This window comes from Oncorhynchus mykiss, chromosome 28 (genome assembly GCF_057628025.1).
Source record: "Oncorhynchus mykiss isolate SJ-2025 chromosome 28, ASM5762802v1, whole genome shotgun sequence".
NCBI classification, from domain to species: domain Eukaryota; kingdom Metazoa; phylum Chordata; class Actinopteri; order Salmoniformes; family Salmonidae; genus Oncorhynchus; species Oncorhynchus mykiss.
Window position 1 is genome coordinate 35578756 of NC_143049.1, and position 6322 is coordinate 35585077.

The following is a 6322-nucleotide window of genomic DNA, read 5'->3' on the forward strand; positions in this document are numbered from 1 at the left end:
AATAGTTGAGACATACAGTACCAGTCAAAAGTTTGGACACACCTACACATTCAAGGGTTTTTCTTTATTTTTTACATTGTAGACTAATAGTGAAGACATCAAAACTATTAAATACAACTTTTGGAATAATGTAGTAACCAACAAAGTGTTAAACAAATCAAAATATATTTTAGATTTTAGATTCTTCAAAGTAGCCACCCTTTGCCTTGATGACAATGTTGCACACTCTTGGCATTTTCTTAACAATCTTCACCTGGAATGCTTTTCCAACATATGTGGGATGGAGTTCCCACATATGCTGAGCACTTGTTGGCTGCGTTTCCTTCACTCTGCAGTCCAACTCATCCTCAACAATCTCAATTGGGTTGGGGTGACTGTGGAGGCCAGGTCATCTGATGCAGCACTCCATCACTCTCCTTCTTGGTCAAATAGCCCTTACACAGGCTGGAGGTGTGTTGGGTCATTGTCCTGTTGAAAATCAAATGATAGTCCCACTAAGCGCAAACCAGATGGGATGGCGTATCACTGCAGAATGCTGTTGTAGCCATGCTGGTTAAGTGTGCCTTGAATTCTAAACAAATCACTGACAGTGTCACCAACAAATCCCCCCCACACCATCACACGTCCTCCTCCATGCTTCAAGGTGGGAACCACACATGCGGAAATCATCCGTTCACCTCCTCCATGCTTCAAGGTGGGAACCACACATGCGGAAATCATCCGTTCACCTCCTCCATGCTTCAAGGTGGGAACCACACATGCGGAAATCATCCGTTCACCTACTCTGCGTCTCACAAAGACAAGAATCTCACATTTGGACTCATCAGACCATAGGACAGATTTCCACCAGTCTAATGTCCATTGCTCGTGTTTCTTGGTCCAAGCAAGTCTCTTCTTCTTATTGGTCCGTTAGTAGTGATTTCTTTGCAGGAATTTGACCATAAAGGCCTGATTCACGCAGTATTCACAGTATTCGCAGTATTCACGCAGCAAGTCGGTTAGGACATCTACTTTGTGCATGACACAAGTAATTTTTCCAACAATTGTTTACAGAGATATTATTTCACTTATAATTCAATGTATCACAATTCCAGTTGGTCAGAAATGTACATACACTAAGTTCACTGTGCCTGTAAACAGCTTGGAAAATTCCAGGAAATTATATCATAGCTTTAGAAGCTTCTGAAATGCTAATCGACATAATCTGAGCCAATTGGAGGTGTACCTGTGGATGTATTTCAAGGCCTACTTTCAAACTCAGTGCCTTGACATCATGGGAAAATCAAAAGAAATCAGCCAAGACCTCAAAAAAAAAATTGTAGACCTCCACAAGTCTGGTTCATCCATGGGAGCAATTTCCAAATGCCTGAAGGTGCCACGTTCATCTGTACAAACAATAGTACGGAAGTATAAACACCATGGGACCACGCAGCGGTCATACCGCTCAGGAAGGAGACGCGTTCTGTCTCCTAGAGATGAACGTACTTTGATATGAAAAGTGCAAATCAATCCCAGAACAACAGCAAATGACCTTGTGAAGATGCTGGAAGAAATGGGTACAAAAGTATCTATATCCACAGTTAAACGAGTCCTATATCGACATAACCTGAAAGGCTTCTAAGCAAGGTAGAAGCCACTTCTCCAAAACCACCATAAAAAAGCCAGACTACGGTTTGCAGCTGCACATGGAGACAAAGATCATACTTTTTGGAGAAATGTCCTCTGGTCTGATGAAACAAAAATGTAACTGTTTGGCCATAATGACCATCGTTATGTTTGGAGGAAAAAGGGGGAGTCTTGCAAGCCGAAGAACACCATCCCAACCGTGAAGAACAGGGGTGGCAGCATCATGTTGTGGGGGTGCTTTGCTGCAGGAGGGACTGGTGCACTTCACAAAATAGATGGCATCATGAGGAAATAAAATTATGTGGATACATTGAAGCAACATCTCAAGACATCAGACAGGAACTTAAAGCTTGGTCGCAAATGGTTCTTCCAAATGGACAATGACCCCAAGCATAATTCCAAAGTTGTGGCAAAATGGCTTAAGGACAACAAAGTCAAGGTATTGGAGTGGCCCTCACAAAGCCCTGACCTCAATCCTATAGAAAATGTGTGGGCAGAACTGAAAAAGTGTGTGCGAGCAAGGAGGCCTACAAACATGACTCAGTTACACCAGCTCTGCCATGAGGAATGGGCCATAATTCACCCAACTTATTGTGGGAAGCTTGTGGAAGGCTACCCGAAACATTTGACCCAAGTTAAACAATTTAAAGGCAATGCTACCAAATACTAATTGAGTGTTTGTAAACTTCTGACCTACTGGGAACGTAATGAAATAAATAAAAGCTGAAATAAATAATTCTCTCTACTATTATTCTGTCATTTCACATTCTTAAAATAAAGTGATGATCCTAACTGACCTAAGACCGGGAATTTTTACTAGGATTAAATGTCAGGAATTGTGGAAAACTGAGTTTAAATGTATTTGGCTAAGGTGTATGTAAACGTCCGACTTCAACTGTATTTGGGCTGCAATGTCTGAGGCTGGTAACTCTAATAAACGTATCCTCTGCATCAGAGGTAACTCTGGGTCTTCCTTTCTTGTGGCTGTCCTCATGAGAGAAGGTTTCATCATAGCGCTTGATGTTTTTTTTTCTCATTGCTTATTTGAGCTGTTCTTGCCATAATATGGACTTGGTCTTTTACCAAATACAGCTATCTTCTGTATACTCCCCCACCTTATGATAACACAACTGATTGGCTCAAACGCTTTAAGAAGGAAAGAAATTCCACAAACTAACTTTTAAAAAGGCACACCTGTTCATTTAAATGCATTACAGGTGACTACCTCATGAAGCTGGTTGAGAGAATGCCAGGAGTGTGCAAAGCTGTTGTCAAGGCTCGCCTGGTTCACCAACTACTTTGCAGACAGAGTTCAGTGTGTCAAATCGGAGGGCATGTTGTCCGGACCTCTGGCAGTCTCTATGGGGGTACCACAGGGTTCAATTCTCGGGTCGACTCTTTTCTCTGTATATATCAATGATGTAGCTCTTGCTGCGGGTGATTCCCTGATTTACGAAAACGACACCATTCTGTATACTTCTGGCCCTCCAAACAAGCTTCAATGCCATTCAACACTCTTTCCTTGGCCTCCAACTGCTCTTAAACACTAATAAAACCAAATGCATGCTTTTCAACCGTTCGCTGCCCGCACCTGCTTGCCCAACTAGCATCACCACCCTGGACGGTCCCGACCTAGAATATGTGGACAACTATAAATACCTAGTTGTCTGGTTAGACTGTAAACTCTCCTTCCAGACTCATATTAAACATCTCCAATCCATAATCAAATCTAGAATCGGCTTTCTATTTTGCAACAAAGCCTCCTTCACTCACGCCGCCAAACTTACCCTAGTAAAACTGACTATCCTACCGATCCTTGACTTCGGTGATGTCATCTACAAAATAGCTTCCAATACTCTACTCAGCAGACTGGATGCAGTCGAACACAGTGCCATCCGTTTTGTTACCAAATCACCTCATACCACCTACCACTGCGACCTGTATGCTCTAATCGGCTGGCCCTCGCTACATATTCATCACCAGACCCACTGGCTCCAGGTCACCTACAAGTCTATGCTAGGTAAAGCTCCGCCTTATCTCAGTTTACTGGTCACAATAACAACACCCACCCATAGCACGCGCTCCAGCAAGTATATCTCACTGATCATTCCCAAAGCCAACACCTCATTTGGCCGCCTTTCCTTCCAGTTCTCTGCTGCCAGTGACAGGAACGAATTGCAAAAATCGCTGAAGTTGGAGACTTTTATTTCCCTCACCAACTTTAAACATCAACTATCTGAGCAGCTAACTGATCGCTGCAGCTGTACATAGTCCATCTGTAAATAGCCCACCCAATCTACCTACCTAATCCACGTAGTGTTTTTATTTTATTTACTTTTCTGCTCTTTTGCACAACAGTATCTCTACTTGCACATCATCATCTGCTCATTTATCCCTCCAGTGTTAATCTGCTAAATTGTAATCCTTCGCTACTATGGCCTATTTATTGCCTACCTCCTCATGCCTTTTGCACACACTGTATATAGACTTCATTTTCTCTATTGTGTCATTGTCTTGTTTATTGTGTTATTGGCTTGTTTATTGTTTACTCCATGTCTTGTTTATTGTTTACTCCATGTGTAACTCTGTGTTGTTGTCTGTGTCACACTGCTTTGCTTTATCTTGGCCAGGTCGCAGTTGTAAATGAGAACTTGTTCTCAACTGGCTTACCTGGATAAATAAAAAGTGAAATAAAAAATAAAAATGAGACAGATATTTCACCGGATGTATAAATGTGAAGCATCTGCTTGGCGTTCGCGCGTAGTGAGGAAGCCCAGCCTGCCTGGGTAGATAAAGGTGGGGGAAAAAACATTGTATGGTTGGTTGGTAGTTGGTTGGTTGTCTGTCTGTCTGTCTCTCATACTATGCTACTGTAGGCTACATACTATGCTACTGTGGACTACATACTATGCTACTGTGGACTACATACTATGCTACTGTGGACTACATACTATGCTACTGTGGCCTACATACTATGCTACTGTGGACTACATACTATGCTACTGTGGCCTACATACTATGCTACTGTGGACTACATACTATGCTACTGTGGACATACTATGCTACTGTGGCCTACATACTATGCTACTGTGGACTACATACTATGCTACTGTGGACTACATACTATGCTACTGTGGACTACATACTATGCTACTGTGGACTACATACTATGCTACTGTGGACTACATACTATGCTACTGTGGACTACATACTATGCTACTGTGGGCTACATACTATGCTACTGTGGACTACATACTATGCTACTGTGGACTACATACTATGCTACTGTGGACTACATACTATGCTACTGTGGACTACATACTATGCTACTGTGGACTACATACTATGCTACTGTGGACTACATACTATGCTACTGTGGACTACATACTATGCTACTGTGGACTACATACTATGCTACTGTGGACTACATACTATGCTACTGTGGACTACATACTATGCTACTGTGGACTACATACTATGCTACTGTGGACTACATACTATGCTACTGTGGGCTACATACTATGCTACTGTGGCCTACATACTATGCTACTGTGGACTACATACTATGCTACTGTGGACTACATACTATGCTACTGTGGACTACATACTATGCTACTGTGGACATACTATGCTACTGTGGACTACATACTATGCTACTGTGGACATACTATGCTACTGTGGACTACATACTATGCTACTGTGGACTACATACTATGCTACTGTGGCCTACATACTATGCTACTGTGGCCTACATACTATGCTACTGTGGGCTACATACTATGCTACTGTGGGCTACATACTATGCTACTGTGGGCTACATACTATGCTACTGTGGACTACATACTATGCTACTGTGGACTACATACTATGCTACTGTGCCCTACATACTATGCTACTGTGGGCTACATACTATGCTACTGTGGACTACATACTATGCTACTGTGGACTACATACTATGCTACTGTGGACTACATACTATGCTACTGTAGACTACATACTATGCTACTGTAGACTACATACTATGCTACTGTGGGCTACATACTATGCTACTGTGGGCTACATACTATGCTACTGTGGACTACATACTATGCTACTGTGGACTACATACTATGCTACTGTAGACTACATACTATGCTACTGTGGGCTACATACTATGCTACTGTGGACTACATACTATGCTACTGTGGACTACATACTATGCTACTGTGGACTACATACTATGCTACTGTGGCCTACATGCTTAAATATTTGGTGCTTTTAACAATTGCAGTTGCCATGGAAATACAGAATAACTTAAATACAATGTAAGATGGCTGAGTAAGAGAGAGAGAGAGAGAGAGAGAGCGAGAGGGAGGGGGAGAGAGAGAGAGATAAAGATAGCACAGAATCCTATCACAGTAGGATTTGTGGACCCAAGGGGAGAGTGAAGTACAGCTATCAAACATAATTACCACCAAGGCCACACGCCAACCCGCATGCGGGTGTGTTGATGTGCCCTTTAGCAAGGCACTTCATCTGCTACAGGGTTGATTTGAAAATCAATGTGAAACAAGACAAATATCTGCAACCACCAAATTAAAAGGGAAAGAGAAGTCAGATGTACAACTGAATCTTCCACATTTGAACCGTGTCTTCTGCATTTAACTCATCCCCTCTTAATCGTCATCCACGTCTTCGCCGCCCGGGGGAACAGTGG